The sequence below is a fragment of the Lepisosteus oculatus genome, chromosome 26 (assembly GCF_040954835.1).
Source record: "Lepisosteus oculatus isolate fLepOcu1 chromosome 26, fLepOcu1.hap2, whole genome shotgun sequence".
Classification (NCBI taxonomy): domain Eukaryota; kingdom Metazoa; phylum Chordata; class Actinopteri; order Semionotiformes; family Lepisosteidae; genus Lepisosteus; species Lepisosteus oculatus.
This window is the reverse complement of record NC_090721.1, coordinates 7,104,231-7,122,582: the sequence shown is the minus strand read 5'-3', so window position 1 is coordinate 7,122,582 and position 18,352 is coordinate 7,104,231. Positions and strand designations below refer to the sequence as shown.

General features: G+C 45.0%; 1 protein-coding gene across 4 annotated transcripts in view; it reads left to right on the top strand.

Annotated features, from left to right (window-relative positions):
* The first annotated feature begins 348 nt into the window (after nucleotides 1-348).
* The window catches only part of cuedc1b (CUE domain containing 1b), a 36,343-nt gene continuing 18,339 nt past the window's right edge, over nucleotides 349-18,352 (top strand). The window contains exon 1 of one of the 4 annotated variants that reach the window (XM_015367454.2): nucleotides 349-614. The gene's annotated coding sequence lies outside the window, so the exon portion shown is untranslated. Of the gene's footprint in view, nucleotides 615-6,622; nucleotides 6,999-7,668; nucleotides 7,955-18,352 lie in introns of those variants that run through there. The other 3 variants (XM_006641048.3, XM_015367452.2, XM_015367453.2) reach the window with 3 other exon arrangements.

Genomic DNA, 18,352 nt, shown 5'->3' with positions numbered 1-18,352 from the left:
GGGGGGGTGACTGTATGTTGGGATTAAAAACTCTTTAAAGGCGCCAGGACCCAATTTTCTCTATGTAGTTCAGGGCCCAATGTCCCACCGCTGGATGGTTCTACAAAGGGATGATACCAGCTCAGATAATTGCAGTTGACTTTGACAGCGCTTTTTCAGGACAGAAGGGAAAACACTTCAAAATAATCTGCATTATCTGGCGCCTAACCTTCGGATTGCTTTTTCCCCCTTTTTTTCAATTGCCTGCGTGTCTGGTTAATCCAGCTTTTTACTGGGTTTCAAAATGCATTGCCTGTTCGCAACAGCTGTATCTGTATTTCCCTCATCTCTCCACTAGGAAGCTGTCTGGGTCTTTTGTTTTTCTGTGTTTTTTCCTTCCCTGGCTGTGCCTGCGCGAGTCAGACCGACAGGACTTGGGATCGCCTTGGTTGTACACGGCGGCGGTGTAGCGCTCCCTTGAAACTTGAGAGCCGAGCGCCGTCTCCGCTGTCCCCCAGAACAGTTTGCCTTCCAGTCGCCGTGCCGGACCCTCCATTTTCACCCGGGTCATGGTGGACTATATAGGACACGAGGTACCCTTTTAGCAAAGTGACCGTGTTCTGCATTCCGCCTGGGTAAGTACCTTAGATTTCACGTTCCCCTCCGCCTTCCCTCCCCATTCACAAATTGAAAATATGCACGTCTCTAAATCGAACCAGGACTAGCGCTTAAGACCTTGGCTCCGGATAGTTCACCCCGTTTGATACAATGCGGGGTTTTCTCTTGCTTATTCCTATACAGAAAGGCGGGGATATCTAATCTTTTCACACCGCAAGAGAGCCGAGCCCGACTTCATGTGTAGTGCCGGGGGTTTTTTAAATGGTGGAATGTGCAGAATCGGTGAGGCCTTCGGTGTCCTGTGCTGTTCCAGCGGTGTGTGCTCGGGATGGCGTCCGAGTATCGGCGACCCCTCCGGGGGCAACGACAGCAGAGTCCGGCGTTGGGTTTTAGTATTTGGAGGTCTATTGGAAGTGTAAAAAACAAAAAAGACAAACCTGGGACACCTTCGTTTTTTTTTAATGAATGTCATGTATGAATAAATGTTATGCAAAACGGAAGAATATATCATGGATATTCGCACCGTGGTTTCCTATTTTTAATTCGGTATTTCCAATGTGATATATAAAGTAATTTGTAACGTCTTGCGTCCTACTTCTGTGCTTTACATATACTCCGTTAATTATTGACAGTACATTGCTACATTTTATTTCGATTCCACAGCAGTGTAACGGGAGGTTACTGTAGACCACTTACAGTTTCTAATAAGAGAGTATTCCTATAATACTATTATAGCCTATCGTCAGCAGCAAAATTAAAATGTTTGAATTGCAACGGAAAAATTGTGACTTTTTTTGCAAAGGCGGTGTGCTTTTTTTATCCCTTAGGTAATTGGTTTTAATAGTGACCGTTTCAAAAGACGTTTGCCGAGTGTGGTTCGCTGTATTGATTTTAATGCTGTCAGTAGTTTTATGTCTTCAACATTTTGCAGGTCCTCGTTTTCCATATGGTATTGAATTCGGTCATTTGTTTATGTTCTTCATCCCTTCTGTTGGCCAGAAGCGCACCGGCGTCGTGTTTCCATGCGATGTTTGCCCACAATAAAGGTTGTAACATGAGGTGATATTTTCATAACAAAAACCCGACGCGTCGGGGTCTGGGCTACGGTCCTGCGTCCATCTGGGTAGGTTTCACATCGCAATATTTATGTCGCGCAACAAAGCCTGTCCGCCACCACGGAGTGGCTTTGTTATTATAAAACGTCCATTAATGCGAGTTGCACGAACTCGGACGGGACAGTGTATCCGACTATCGCTACAAAAGCTGTGTCCGCCTGCTATTTCTAGCACGGATGGAAGACGGGTCTTTCCGCTGAGGCTCGTTTGTACTGCTGGCCTCATTACTGAAGCAACCCGAGTGAAGTACCGTGTCTTAGCTGGGGTTTGAACCCTCAGCCATAGCACTGACCACTTATTATAGGTAGTGTGACCTATACCCACTGCCCCTTTGAGGGAAAAAGAGGGAAAAAAAACGACTCTTTTGTTATTCGGCGCAACAGTAACACGTAGTGTCCGTCTGTGGTTCAGTAACGCTGATAATCGCTCTTGTCCCTCCAACTGGGCTGCAGTAAAAGGACGTGTTTATTTGATACGTCAGAGAAGTTTAAATCTAAATATTCTCAAAGATCACTACTTTTCTCCATCCTTCCCTCTGGTAAGCGTTATAGGAGCATAAAGGCACGAACTTAAGACAGTTTCTTCCCACAAACTGTCAGATTACTGAACTCTACCCCTGCCACTGACTCGCGTTTTTTTTTTCTCTCCCACTGCTTGTCTGACTTTTAAGATATAAGATTCATGTTATTTAACTTGTTGTTGCTGCTTTTCTGCGTCTCTGTTTTTTTTTTGGCGATTCCTTTAATGTCTTTGTATTGGAGCATGCATACGTGCAAACAAGACTTTCGTTGCACTTGTGCACATGACAAATAAACTGAACTGAACCCGTGCCCTTTCCTCTCTGCTGACGAGTCATGCCGTTGTCCCTTGAGCCCCGAGTCCAGAGTGGTGTGAATCTGTATATTGGGGGATCTGGCTCTGGGGGGGTGGTCAATCCCAGGATCCTTGGGAAGTGTAGGCCTGTCCGCATGGAGCAGGATTTTGGATCCTGGATGTTTTTTGGGAGGCTGCCTGCCTACTCCTGTGCCTTTGACAAGCACTGACATGGATTGGCAGCTTAACTGTGCTGGTCTGTGCCATCAGCTAAGAGCACTTGTTCTTCTTTTAAGTGCTCACCAGCACTTTGGTAAGAGCAAGACCATGACAGATTATTATTGTTATTATTCTGATAGCTTCCGTGAAAGGGGCAGGGAAATGAACCGTTCTTTGTTTGTTTTTTTTACAGTTACTCTTGTTTTGCTGTGAGCTGGGAGGCAGTACCATTTGTTTCCTTCCCGGCCGTAACACTCAAATCCGGTCCCCATTGAAGTGCTGGGAGCTTTTAGACACTTTACTGTTTTTGACACCCTGCCGGCTAATTGTGGGTTTTTAATCTTGTGATAGCGGATTGAGCTCTGACTGAGCGACGTGGTTAAATGTTCACAGTATTGTACTGTTGCTGTGCGGTAGTATTGTCACATATGATTATGATCTCTTGATGTGCAAGACTAATCAGGGAAATAAAGGTTAATTCAATTCAATCAATCCTATTCAATGGCTGAGAGCACAGCAGTGCTGGGGGACTTTAGGAGTACGGGATACAGACACTTGATGAACCTTCATCTGTGGGCCAGTGTTTCGGAAGGTTCTGTTGACTTCATGAATTTTTATTCAGGATTCTTCCAAAGTTCACAACAGAATTTGGACTCCTTATGGGGTCTGACAGACTACAGGTAATTACTGTCCTTATTTTGGGGTTTGTAAAGTACTTAGGCATATGGCAAGCAGTGCCACCTTCTTCTTCTTTTTACTTCAGTCACAGTTTCTATGTGAGAAGAAACTGCTCGCTGAGTCCGCTGTTCTGACTTGGAATATCTTGGCTGTTGTGCTAGTGCCTGCTTCTCTGTTGGACATTTTTTTCACTTCTGTCTTTTCTGCTGCAATGACTCTCAAACTGTTTCCCCCTTCTTCTCGTGAGTGTGAGTGTGTCATCGCTGACAATGGTTGTGGTTTGGGTTGTTTTTCCCGAAGCTGAAACTTAAAATGACTGGGAGGTTTGTCAAAGGCGGAAGTGTCTGAAGGGAACATCTGTTTTGGGAAAGCATTTTTTGCTTTCTGAAGTAAAGGTGGAGCGTTTGCAATGTTTTTCCAGACCAAAAAAAAAAAGCTTCTCCCCTCTTACAAAGACCAGAATGGAGAAAAAAATGAGCTGTTTTTTGTTAATTGTTATTAATTGTTAATCTGAGGTCTGTTTTGAAACAATTGAAAAGGATAGTATGATAGTCCTCAATTGACTGCTGTGTTACTTATATTCATCTGATTATGTTCAGTGGTGAGTGTCTGAATTTCCTTATGGTCAAACGGGAGTCACGTTGCAGATCTGTTCTGTTTACAGCTCCAAAATAATTGAGCGAAGTATTAAGGTTTAATGAAATTTCCCACATGCTGTACAACACACCATAGTTGGAAAGCATCCTGCAAACACCTTGATTTTACAGTAGATCATGCTGTAGCAAGCTGCAGCCCAACACTCACGTGCAGGGAATGTGCACCACTGTAGCAGCTGCCTTGAGAATCAATGGAATTTAGTGGGGAGATTTTTGCCTGCGTGTGTTGTGCTCAGTGAGGCATGATGGTGCATGGATATTTCCTGGATGAACTGCTGAACACTTCTATCATTCATCTAGGCCTTTTCGGGCCAGCGTCTTGAAGATCAGTGTAAACCAATCGCCTTCACTGCGGTATTCATTTCTCACCCTCTCTGTGGTCTTGGCCCCAGTGTGCCCTCAACCTTGCTGGCTTTTTCGCAACCCTTCCTCCTCCGCCAAGCGTGCAGCTCGTTAATACAAACCTGCTCGTTATGCTTGCTGCCACGACCTGGCACGACGTACAACATTTCTGGTTGCAGTTTTTCTTGTTTGATTAAGGCTGAAGTCAGAACTTGTTGGTTGGTAGGGCTGTTTTCCAGGCTCCTGTGCTGATGAGTGAGCAAACAGAGGATGCTGTTTGACAAGTTTGTGGTTTTCTAGGGACCATGCTGCAAGTTCATCTAGGTCTGTGACAGAGATAAGCCACTAATGGCCTTTAATTAATACATTATTTATCCCTTGTTGAAAAGTCTGTAATTGTGGATAATTTTTGAGATTGTAGCACAGCCTGTGAGATTACACTTGTCCTTTAATAGGAATTTATTACCGATGCATTGAACCTTTCCTGCATAACAGCGAAAAACCCCAGGGCTCCAGCCTCTGGACCAGACCAGAGAGTTGCAGGTTCAAATCCCTTGTGTGGTGCTGTTGCTCTCTTGAGCTTGGCTCTTCACTCCTACTGCTCCAGTACATGTCCCGCTGCATAGAGTATAATCTCACCGTCACCGTTGTAAATGATAATTATTTTCATTTCACATACCTGGTAAAATAAAAGAATAATGTTTGTGGACCCTAAAGTGATGTGCATTTACAGAAGCATGCTGACAGCACTTTGATTTTTCCCACTGCTGTGGGGCTGCTTGCTTGAGGAACAGTGGTAGATTGCAATCTCAGATTAGGATCTGAGTGAGAAAGCTTTATTTCTCTTGACATGTTCTAATAGCAGCAGTATTCCTGTCTCAGAGAGCAAAACCCTCACTTCTTTTTTGCTTTAAAATGTGGAAGATGCACTAACCACATCGATAGATGAGAACGGAAGGCATAACAATGTTGTTTCCAGATATATTAAACCGTTGGTAAGGATGCTCCCTAAATGATGTGGCTCTAAAATCTCAGCCTTTTCATGTAAAATCTTCCTGGTTCAAACACTATATTCAGCCCTGGGCTGGGATGTGGAAATTATCTTGCCTATTCCTTACCTCACTTCTTTACCCTCTTTGCTGCATATGAACAATATCTGTACCTGAGCACAGGCACTATCCCAGACCATGAATTAACCCACTTTGGAGTGTCCATCAGGTCTAGGGTCTCTCTGAAACTCCAATCTCCGTATAACCCCCAGCCATCGAATAGTGCTTGCAGGAAAGTGGAGAATTAAAAAAGATGGATTGCTGGATCTGTGCATGCGCAGTACAGAAAGGGGAGCTCCCATAGGCAGTTTGCATGCTGAATAATGGATCAGCAAGCTCATGGGACATTGCCCTGGGGCTTTGGAGCTTGCACACCCTATTGCAGACCCCTCCTCTCCCTGCTCAGCTGTGTTCACTAGGTGTGGGCACTAGATCTCTGCCCCAGGATGCCGAGATGCCTGGGGTAATGTGTGAGAGGACAGACCCCTTGCTCTCGGCCCTCCAGATTAATCCCTTCTCCAGCGTTACTGAAAGGCCTGAAGTCATGTTTTTTAAATAAATGCAAATCAACTCTAGAAACCAGGACTGGTGGGCAAGCATTCTGTCTGCATTGACTGATGAGCTGAAGTATCCCAGCTTGTTTTAGTACAGCTAAGAAGAACAGGTTTGCTTTTACCGATGTGCGCTAAATCAACTGTAATATAATCCTGCAGTGTAACCGCTGAAAATCTAGGTATGTCTTATTGCAGTAAATAATGCCCAGGGCATCCTTGTAACAGTTTAAACAATAGTGGCGTTAGAGCTGTGATGTGGATACTTGAACACCTCTATCACATGTAATGATGATATAGGAGGTCTGTTAATGGAAGACCCCATCCCTTTAATTACAGCTGCTTGTCCCGGACAGCTGGTGCCACTCCCCTCCCCTTTAAAGCTCCGTCATTTGCATATGGCTTCGTGACCTGCTATTCTGCTGTCCTGGAGGATGATGGGAAGGCGGCGGGCTCACTGCCTCCCATCTGGCTGAATTTCCCTCTCATCCCCCTGCCCCCCTCCCATGCAGTAATCAGCAGGCATGTGACGCCTCCAGGAACTCCTTCCTTTATCCTGGGGATATGGGGGGGGGGAGGGGAGTGGGTTGAGGGAAGGCAAGGCTTTTGGGTAGTGGGGGGGAGGTGGCAGAGACAGTGGCGATCCAGCCTTCCCAGATGCAGCTGTCCTGCATGGTCATAACAGCGCAGATCCTCAGCTGAGCCACATGGGCTCCCTCTGTTTTTATTTTTCGCTTCTGTTTTTCCCAGCTTGCTTTGTCTTGCTTTCCTGGAAACTCCTTCAGTGCTTGAATCGAATGCCGCCAGTGGGGCTTCTGGCAGGTCGCCCCCTCTTCTGCGTATGCATTTTATTTAATTTGCAACGCAGCCTTAGCTCCATTCCCTCCCCGAATTCCCTTTCCCCTCTGTGCTGGCCTTGACGTCCGTGGCCGTCCGGTTTCTGCTGTGGATCATCGCCGGGCCGGAGAAGCTCTGCAGGTGAGTGAAGCTCTCCCATGCCGGGCTCCTGTTTGTCCTCCATGTGCTCTGCGCTTTCCTGCGCTGGGGCCGAGCACGAGATATTGCAATGTTCCACTGTCGGCAAGCTTCGGTTCAGCTCGGCGCAGATAAAGCCCCAGCCCTTATCCACTGAAGCTGTTGCTGACTTCGCCTTCCTGTCAGCTTCCCTCATTCCACGTGCTTGCTGAATGAGTTGAAATGAATTCCTTTAACTTCTTGTCAGAGTACTTGGATTAGAAAAGCCCTTGCTGTGAGTGTCAAGCGCTGGGACTGTAAAGGGAGTGCTTGCAGGTCTAGTTGCAGGAGAGCTGAGAGCAGCCGTGAGATTGGCTTCTGCTCAGAGGAGGGATAAGTCAAGGAGCACGGTCGACTCATTTCTTCCACAGAGGCAGCGGTTTTCCCCTTTTCCGCCTTGCGCGTGGGTTTGAATGCCCGAGGGGCAGAAGGAGCCTTTTCCCTTGTTTTCTTGGGTAGGTTGTGTCCAGAGCCTTGATCCCCCGGCAGCTTGGAGTTACTGTAAGTCAGGATGTGGAGAGGAGGGGGTTTCCAGTGTCCCTGGCATAGCCAGTTTCCTGTTTCTTTTTAACCAGATGATTTCGGAAAGGTTGTCAAACCTTTTCCCTTTTGTTTCTTGTTTTGCGGCTGGCGTTTTGTTCTGCACGTGGAAGAACGCGCTGCTGCACCTTGTATTTTAAGTGGCGGTGCATATCCTGAATCACTCCGGTATTCGCCGCTCTTGTACTGGAGCTGTCGACTTCCTTCCTTTCTTCCTCTGGTTTGAGGGATTGTGTGGGGGGACGGTGTGCCTCCCCCAGTTTCCAAACGGGATGCGATTTGCAGTGGCTTGATCTTCCACATCCCCGGAGACGAGAGCAATGTGCAGGACGCTTGAGAATCTAGAGCAGTTCGTAGGACCAATTCATGCAAGTGATCGGGTTTGTGTCTTTTACATTGTGTGTCCTGTAGCTCTACATTAACGCAAAACAAATGCTGTCCAGGAAGTAAATGCTCTACATGTTATATGGTTAAAAAAAAATCTCGTTGGCAAACGCTGTAGCTGTTGTTGCCGCAGGATTTTACTATGAAAAGGAAAGCATGTGTAACCAATAACCTTACTAATTACTTTACTGATGTTACTCATTATTAACTTCTACTTTGTTCTCGCTAATACATTTCAAATGAAGGGTTAAAAACAGTATTTATCTTGATGGCTCTTGTGTGATTAGAAATCAAATGTTCCAGTCGTCCATCTTTGCATTGCAGACCCTAGTTACAAAATATTAAACATTTGTTTTCTCTTTATTTTGGATGCTGCTTGTTAGACCACTTGTATCAAAGCTTTTCATCAGTGGTTTATCTTGCAAAGAATATGCATGAAAGATTACTTTCTCCAGTCCTTAGCAACGTACATTTCTATACTTGGTAGAACCGTCGTGTGATTAAATCATGCTGAGGAGGGTGTTGTTTAGAAAATATAATTTTTTCTCATATATTGATTCTCAAGGCAGTTCTCTGTGCTTCTAACTTTTCTCAGATATTCAACATTAAAACACAGGCCTGTGAGATGTCAAGAGTATTACACATACTGCCCAAACAGGGAGTCCTAGGCCTTATTGAAAAGCATCTCTCTACAATCTGGATGTGTTTGTGAAGTTAGTGTTTCTGCATGCAGTTACAGAAACTGGTTCAGTGCATTTTGATTGAAGCCCAGCAACAGGGAATGCAATCCTGCAATTGTGTGTCCACAGTAACGGGCACACCTCAGATTAAACAGCCCCACGCACATGCAGATCTGGCTTAGATACCCAGGTACAAACCACTGAGCTTTTAGAAACCCTCTGGGTTGCAGACGCTGCCCACTCCTTTATCCCAGCGCAGCTCTGAGAGCGCTAACGTGGACGTTGCAAGACTTGCAGCCTGGATTGATTGATCAAACCACTACCCTGGCTCTTGCTCTGAATTGGATGGCTGTTTTTTTTTGCCAAAGCCCAAAGTTGGCTTCACCGCTCGGAGATGCAAAATTGTCTTGGCAGGCAGATTGTCAGTTTTCACCCAAACGTGCTTGTTTACAACTGGTTGTCAAGCCGCTTTCCTTCTGCTGGAATTATTGCCAGCAGACGTCCCAGTATGTTTCATCTTCAGCTTGGACACTGCTCTGTTTGTTTACTCCTCTCGCAAGAGTGTCAGGATTCAGTGCACATGTACTGTATAGTATCGCGTTTGAGGGTCCGAAAAGCTAGGTCTTATTCTACAGTGTGCTGCCAAAGTGCTTCTCGTACAGAGCGATGAGAGCTGCATATTTCTTTTTTTTCCCCCAAAGGGCTTTTGAAGCACGTAAGCAAAATGAAATCTTTTTGCTTGCGTTTTGAAAAAGGTCAGCTCTAATATTTTTGAGTGGTTAAGTGAAGATTTTTGGGGAAGAACCGGTCTGAAATAGACTGCCTGAAATTCTTGGGTGCGAAATGTCTATATCCTGCAGTGCAGCTGAACATTCAGCATTTACCACAAGAAGGAACCTTTAGAATTAGAAGGCAAAGCAAATTTCTGATGAAAGTTTTCCCATGGCAGGGTGATAAAGCTTTTATTTGAGGAACTTTCCTACTGTGCTCAGTTCTTCTGTCTTGCATCCTGTCTCATGTCTTGCATCTTAAGTCCGCTTAGATTAAGGACTGGTGTAATTTAAGTAAGATTTTTTGTCCTGTTATTTTGATTTGAAATTTCCCATTACATGGTGTGTAATCTTACTGATAGTCCTTAGCTGCTGTTTTGACTGAGATTGTCTGACACAGTCCTAGGAGTGGAAGAATATCGGTGACTTCAGGGCAGTGGGTGACCTTCGTTCCTTTATTTTAACCAGTTAGGTCAACCTGAAAACACCTTCTCATTTACAGTGACAATCTGGAAACCCAGACTATGTATACTAGCAGGTCTGGGTGAAGTAATCTGTCTAAGGGTGTAACAGCAGTGTCACACCTGGGGTTTAAACCCACAGCTCTTTGGTCTTAGCCCAAGTCGGTATCAGAACACGACAGAGAAGAATGCAGTAAGAACTGCTTCAGACAGTGAAAAAAGGGGGTGAAATGACATAAAACATATTCCGTAAAAAATAAATGATGTTTTCCTAGTTCTTCCTATTTGAGCTGTTTTGGGGTATTTGGTAGTGGACTGATATGGTTATTTTAGGTGGGATTCAAACATTTTTCTACTGAGCACTGAACTGGAAACCATGGTACAGACTGGATAGCCCCTACACTGATGGCAAAGGGATTTCTCTCTTTAGGTCTTCCTTGTTGTATCTTTGTGCTTGCAGAGCATATATAGAATTAATATTAAGAAGGTGCCCTAAGGCTGGCAATGGTTTGTAAAATACAGAGGAAACAGGCCGGGGCTACTGTGGTTACTCACACTCATTCCCATCAGTCCTTGATCTACCTCCAACCTCCAGTGGGCTCCTATAGGTGTCTAGCTTTAACAAACCTGGAGTGAGGAATCTCTGATTCCAGCCCAGGGCAAGATTCAAAGAAAGAACATATTGTATTCCATCATAAAATATTGTGGATCTGCTATAGTTCTGGTTTCCAATGTAATTAATGCGTATCTTCTTTAGAAATATGGAGTTTTACATTCATAATTGCATGCTTCTCCTATAGATTTATGTTTCAAGTGCCTCTTAATGTTTAGAGGTGCATCTGAGCAGATGTTAATTAATGGCGCAAAAAGTCCTTCCTGTAATGTGAGGTGACACGTTGTTTTGGAAATGCAGAACGAAAAACGCCTTTGTCTGGTGTGTTCAAGTGAACCCCAGAGGCCCTCTCTGACCTTCCACTGCTGTCTGAACGAGAGATGATTTAAAATGGCTCATCTTCAGTGGCAGGCTGCTGCAAGATCACAGGCTCAGCCCTTTGTCTCCAGCTTTAAAGCCACATGGGAATCTTTGAAAGGCTTTGGATAATCCCCCAGAACAATGTGGCCTGAAGGAGAGCAGGTAGGGTCTGGCAGGCGTGGCAGTGAGCTGCTTTACAGCTGGTTAGTGTAATAACTGTGCACGTCTGACAGTCAGAACGCCAGTACAGAGGAACGTGCAAGACTCTAGAGAGGTAAACTCCAAATGTGCATGATTCTCTATATCCATTGCATGAAATACTTCCTCCCAGAAGACTCCCCAAATAGGTTGCTGAGAAATAGAAATCAGCTTTAAGGCCAGGCCAAATTGTCTGAGAAATGCTGTTCTGTCCACTGCCTTCAGGCATTATATCAGGCTGGTAGAAAAATAAAATGCATTTTTACATATACAGGTTGTTGTTCCTCCTTTTATTCAGTATTTCATTCCTGCTGACAGTTCAAAGTCAAAACCCTGCAGTTCTGACTGTTTGGCAAAGTGTTAACTCTGTTTTCCCATGCAGCACATTTTGGGCACTTAACACCCATACGAGAACCCCTGTTCCAGGGATCGCAGCACCGAGACTGACCCGCTGAGTACTGGAGCCCATTGCAGTGCTGTTTGCAGCCCCACTGACAAACCCAGCGAGTTAGGCAGCTGAGCTGTTGATACAGTACTGTTTGGAGGAGAGCTCCTGAATTGTGCTCTTCGCCTTCTCCGGCTCTTCTCTGAAAGGGGGAATAAGTTTGTGTAATTGAAAGATTGATCTTTCATGAAGCATGGCACACCCAGCAGGTGAACTGAAAAGCATTAAGCTTGTGCTTGACCTAATAGCAGGTGTATGCTTTTACACTGTAAATACACACCTCTGAGTCTGCATTTGTAACCAGTTTTTCATGTGTGCGCAAAGTGGGAACTCTTGAAATGCCCCCACAGTGTATTTTTATTACATTCAGGGTTTGTGGAGAGGTTGTCAGTGGAAGAAGTGTCATGGTGCTTTAATGTCCTTGGTAAACAGCTGTAACATCTGGCTTAGCAGGACTTTCCATTAGTTGTCTCCTGGCTTGCAGCCAAAGAGTGGGCTATTATAATGTTTTTCCCCCCTCTTCTCATTTTTATTCTTGTCATGTACGGAAGCTTTGTGGTCGGCTGCTTAATTTCTCGACACTGGATACAAGTTGGAGAAGAAAAAAGCCTTTATGCCCTGTATGACTTCCAATGAATATCAAAGGTTACACTGTGCTTTGGACAAAGATCCAGGCCTGGTTCTTGCATGCTAATGACATTCCTAATTACCGTGACTTCCTCAAAGCCTGTCAAGGGATACTGTTGTAATAATGGAGCGAGCCGACATGTGACTGCTGAGTGCGTTCTCTTAATTCCCTTCTTTCTGTCTGCGCAAAGTTGCTATCCAAAAATTCGCACTTGTGTGTAGAAGGTGTGTTCCTGTGTACTTCTTGTGGGCAAAATGTTAGAGGACTCAAACCTTTTAATTTAGAGAGGTCTAATGAAAAGTCTGAATTTGGTGTCTATCAAGCAATTCGCTATCAAACAGGAAAGCAAGAAGAAAATGCTACATTTCACGTTTAACACTGGCTCTCCAGTGTCATTGATTTACTATGGAGCCGGGCAATTTGCCCGTAATGAAAAATGCAGGGTAGCATTTCTGACTGAGTGCTGGAGTTTGTGGTGGAGACATGCCTGCCCTTCCCTTGACTTCATTGAGCCTGTCTGCTGTGATCCCGGCAGAGTTCATTCAGTTAAGGATGAGGAGCTTCTGCGTTTAGGGCATGAGCCAGGTGGATGCATTTCTTATGTAAGTCTGATGATCAGGCCAGTGGTCTTACTAGACTGAGCTGGGAAGTGTGACAGAGACACAGGTTCATCTGTCTTTGTTTAACAGGGGGAGGCTGCAGGTTCTGTAACCTGACACAAGCTGGCAGAACAGACAGACATTACTGGGGCTCCACGACACGTAACGCATTTAACACAGAGCACAGCCATATAAACGTTTACAACAATAAACAATCAAATTACAAACAGCCACACAGAGCATGCGAAGAGGTCGATAACAGCAAAAAACAGAGTTCCAGTAATTCATGCACGCATGCCAGAAGAAATCTGGCTGAGCATATTGCACATTGCAATCAAATACGATCAGTGCTTTGAGAGGGTTATGTTTTTTTTATTATTCTTCTTTGATTATTTGGCCAATGCATTTATCCAAGCAACTTTTGTTTTATCCATTTCCACATCTGGCCGTTTTAATCAAGCACACAGTCGGAATGAAGCATTCGGTGGTAACAGCGATGCCCATCCTTTGATTTCGCTTTCCATTTACAAGTCTAGTGCCCAAGCCACTCCTGCACCATGCTGCCCGAATGGGTGGTTCCCAACATGGGGCTTAAACGCATGACCCTGAGCTTGGATGATGGCATTTCCTGAGTGGAATTCCCAGAATCACAAGTATGAACACAGTAGGTTCTACACTGATAGTTTTTTTTGCAAGTTGCATCTACACACATACATAACTTAAATCATAGGAAAACATATAATAATGGCTTCTTTCTTAGTTCAGCAACACACCTCTAAAGGGGTTTTTGGTCAAGTGGATTGATCAGCTGTTAAATACACTGACCTTTTTCCCTTTGACTCGCTGTGACAGAATCTCCGATCTATAGAATACAAGAAGAGGACGATAAAAGAAATATACTGTATGGTGCCCGTCTTCACTCAGCCCTGGAACACGTGGCAGAATGGAGGGGTCACTCTCTGAGGGATCCCCCCAGTCTGCTGCAGAGGTCTGGAGAGGGTACCATCACTCGGACTTTGTCCACATGTCCATTTACTGCTGGTTACTGGTGTGTCTCCTCTGTGTCAACAATGTTCTAGTGTTCTGGGAGGAACTCCTGGGGGAAGCTCCAACCCCTCTCTCTGCTGTTATTGAGTGTGACCCTTCACTCCTGGACAGGGGCTTTTTCCTGTGGAGGTGTTAAACTTTAATCATGAGTGTCAGCCAGTGCTGTGATCAGGAAAAATAGCCTCTGTTGCAGTGTGCCGCGTCTCATTTTCCTTGTACGATGTAGGCTTCCACAGTGATTTGCTTCAAGTAGATTTATGTGGGTAATGTCCGCCATCACCAAAAACGCCAGTTTCTTCCGTAGCCACGTCTCCTAGCAACCAGAGTCGCTTACCTCTTGCTCAGAAGAGTCATGTGAAAACAGGGGATGGAGGGGGGGGGCAGCAATGGGTCCTACCCCAGGGGGAGCCCCTGCCCCCAGAAAAGGGGTACTACAGCTGTGCTTGGTAAAGGAAAAACAAAGGCGATCAAGAGTCACTACACTGTCCACTGGAGCAGGTCACCATGGGGATGAAGAGACTCAATGTATTTTTTAAAACGAAACGCATAACGCATCATTGCTTGTTTCAGAGCTGCCTATCACTGCTACTTTAGACATTTTTTCCCCAAACGATTTCTGTGTCTTTTTCCCTTACAAATTGTACAGGACACAGGAATATTGATCCAAGCTCGGAGAGAATAAATTGGAGGCCAGGACAGGAGGCAAACCAGAGAGACCTGTGGCAATAGGATCTCTGTTTAGCCTCACAGCTGGATGCAGCCTTTTATCTGTAGGGTTGAATAAAGGCGATTGATATAACCTTCTGCACCACACGCTCTGCAAGGGCAGCCCAGCTTGCTGTCCTTCTGTGTGGGTAAGCAGCTATAGTCTTGTCCACAGGACAAAGAGCTTCAGATTCTGCTGCTAAATATAGCGCGATCATAGGTACAGATTAATATGGCATTGTGGAAATTACAAAGCAGGGCTGCTGCTGGAGCAGTATGTGCAAGGTTTCAGTTCTTTAGATTTAATGCCGTAGTGCTCTTAACTAAGGAATCTGCAGTTTTTTTAACAAGTGAAAAGCTCCCTGCCTAAAGCATTTGTTAGTGTGCGACAAAGGTCTTTTCTTCCCCCAACAGAGATTGCTTTTGTGTCAACTATTAAACGTCCTTTTTCGTTTTATTATTTTGAAGTCCTCTTGTTGAGCTGCGGACAAGAAAAGAATGAGAGCAGGAAGTAAAGTTTTCTGTTCTCAACAGGAAGCACTTTGATGTTAAAGCATAGCTTACAGTTGTTTAAATATTAACACTGAAGTTGTGAGCAAAGGGAATATTAAAGAACATCTGTTTACTGTTACTATGAATCACTTGTTAACAAATATTATGAAGACATATCTGCACAACTATATATTCAAAATCTTAATATGTTTTGTTCTGGTTACCACTATAGTGGGAGTAGAACTGGAATAATTAGGACGTGCACTGCAGATTGGACACAGATTCACTCTAGTTCTCCACATCTTTTGCGATCTTTTTGTCCCCTGAAGCATCTAATGAGTGAATGATGACTCACAAAACAAGGAGTTTTGATGTTGTCTGTCAGTGCAGACAGCAGAAGCAGTGGAGTTAATTTAATTCTTGAAGTCTATGGAGAATATTATTAAGGCCCGCATGAACATATTACTGAGACAAAATGATGTTGTACTGCGTTGTCTTCCCCCTCAGAGACTGAAACGGTTCCATCTCATTGATAAAACCACTTCCAGTATTGTACAGACTCAAGGCCTGTGACTGCAAATCTCTGTAGTGAGCAAAATGTCCTCCTATTTTGAGCTTAGCCTTCAGACTTTTATCCTCATTCAGCATTGATCTGACTGACTATATCCAGTGTTCCAGGGTCACCCAGTGTTGAATAATGAAATGCAACCTGGACAGTGTGCATACTATATACATAGCTGTCCCATAACTCTTCGGCAGCACATTATCTTCATCAGTAAAAAGAACTCCAGGTCAGTTTTCAGATGGTGGGGCAGATGTGAACGTGAGGCACGAAGCCCCTATTTTGTTGTGATAACATGCTGCTGTTACTCCTGTGCAGTCATGTGGTACAGCAGCCTGCTTTAACCAGGTCACCTCCAGCTGTACTCTAAGGAATCACATCTCTCAGTTAACATGCGCCCTGCCTGTAATGCCAGGGAGAGACAAAATGGGCTCTCAATGTCTTTGTGCTGTATGTGAACAGGCGTGGCCCTGCTTGTGCTCCGAATAATACAAATACCCTGGTGTGCAGGAGGTGGTTGGACAGGAATGGATTTGTGCCCTGCCAATAAGTACTACCCTTCTTCAAATGGGAGCTGTTGCATTCTTGCTGCCACATGTTCTTAAGTGTATTTCTATTCTATGTATTGTTCCAATGAAGAATGCATAGCTGGCCCTCTCCCATCAGCCCCTGTGCTATGCAGTGCTGTGGTTATATGCCTGTTATGATACAAATTGCATGGGTAACTGCAGCCTGAGCAGCTGTTTAGCTGATTCACCATTCGAGAATAGAGCCCCCTGGTACAATCTTAACCTTTGTATTGCTGCACCTCTGCCACAGCTGGTGGATGCCATGCTCTGAAGCACTTTGATCATAGCTTACAGTGTACTTCATTGCAGATCCGAATCACCTACCAGTGGTGCAGGCATTAGCTGGACATTCTGTGAATTCAACAAAGGTTTAATTTGATACACAGGCAGTGCTGTGTTGCAGGAACTAAAATGCATTTCTCAATTACTCTTGGTCAAGTACACACCTGAAAAGTGTTAATGGCTCTGAAAGCCTTGATCTTTGAACTTCTAGAGCTCCTCCTTTGAAAGATGCAATTATTTCTTCACTTCTTAGGAGAAGGAGAAACTGCATTCAGCGTAATGCACATTAACGGTACATGGGGGAGACAGATTTATTATTGTCAGGGAAAGGATGTAGGCCATACCAGTAAATTCCTGCTCCGTGTGGAGAGATGTAATCTGGTTTGCGTCAAGAGGAATAAATTAAATATTGAAGACCCATTCCAGATTCAGCTTCAATAAAACCGAAGTATTGAGTTTTCTCACAACAACAAGAGACTCCTTTTGGAGGCCTAATGCTATGATTTTTTTAATTTAGACCTAGCCCTTAGAAGAACTTGCGCATACAGTATTGTACAGTGGCATGGTTTCAGGTCAAAAGCTCAGAGTATTTACATCCTTTTCAGAGTTTTGAATTACCCATTATGCTTTGGTGTTTGAAATGGTAACCAGATACATTCTCTACAGTTAGTGCAAACAAAAGGCATTCTCTTCGCCTTCAGAATGAAAATCAAACACTGCACTTCTTTCATAATCAAAGATTTGAACTGCCAAGCGTGAGGAGGGGTGCTTTGTTCGATTATACCAAAATCACCAAGTGCGGCTCATTCATTTTGATATCCTCATCCTCTCACACGAAACTGATTAAGTGCTGTTTTCTGGAGGGAGCCAACCAAAAGAAAACGGCAAACTACAACCACTCAAGAGAACTTAAAAGTAAAGTCTCCTTTTAGATCATGTGCTTTGTACCTATTGTGATCACATACGCAGAGGCCTAAAATCCAAAGTGTGCTGCTCCTTGTTGTGGGGTGTTTGATTGGCGTTTGCCATAAATAAAGTCAAAGACTCTTCTGCAGCTGCTGCTGCCAGCTCAATGGCCCTGTTCCGGAGTGGGAGCGCCCAGGCCGGCCCGTCGCAGGCGACAGCTCCTCACAGGGGGGCACTGCGAGTCCCCTTGGCGGCATGCATCCAAGCATGAAAGCGATTACCCATGGCTGCCAGTGCAGGCCTCTCACAGCGGGCAGATCTGGGCCAATCGCAGGCGAGCTCTCTGGCCGGGCTGGAGCATCCGAGTTGGGCAGCCATCGTCCACGAAATAACTCCTGACAGCCTGTCTGTGGTCTGGGTTTATCCTGGATGCAAGGCCTAGGGACGGGGCGTTTCAGAAGCCTTTCTTAAAAAGGGCACGCTTTCATTCGAAAGAGATCCTGGAAATCATCCGCCGATCATAGGTCCATACTAAGAGCAAAAACCGTAAAAACCCACCAGGTTTCATCCTAAACCATAGGCCTTTGAGTTGCAGTTCCCCTCTAGACAGCGTCTTACTAAACACTCTGAAATGCAGTCTCGCTCAGCAGCGTTGTTCTCTTACACTGCATCTTTTGTCTCACTCTGCCGTCTCGTAAAATCCCAAGTTGGTTTATTCTGATCAGTTCCGAAAGGCCTAAAAGCATATATACAGTGCAGAAAGAATGAAGTCATCCATTAAAAGGAATGTCGCAGCTCTCCACGGCCCATTGTGTTGGACTTGATCAGCATTCAGCACTGGTCTTTGTGAGGGAACCTCATTCCGTGCTAATCAGAGGCAGGCTGGCTGCTGTCTTCTCAGCTGGACCCTGGCAGTACCATGTGGGCATGGCTGAAGGAAGCACCGTTCGCATCACACTGCATCGCCGAGTAGCTCTGCATCCAAGCGGTCTGGTCAAATGCTTTTTCTTCCCACAATTCTTTTTGGCCTGTTTCATGAGGACCGTACACACAGTGACAGTGGCCTGTGCCTTCCTC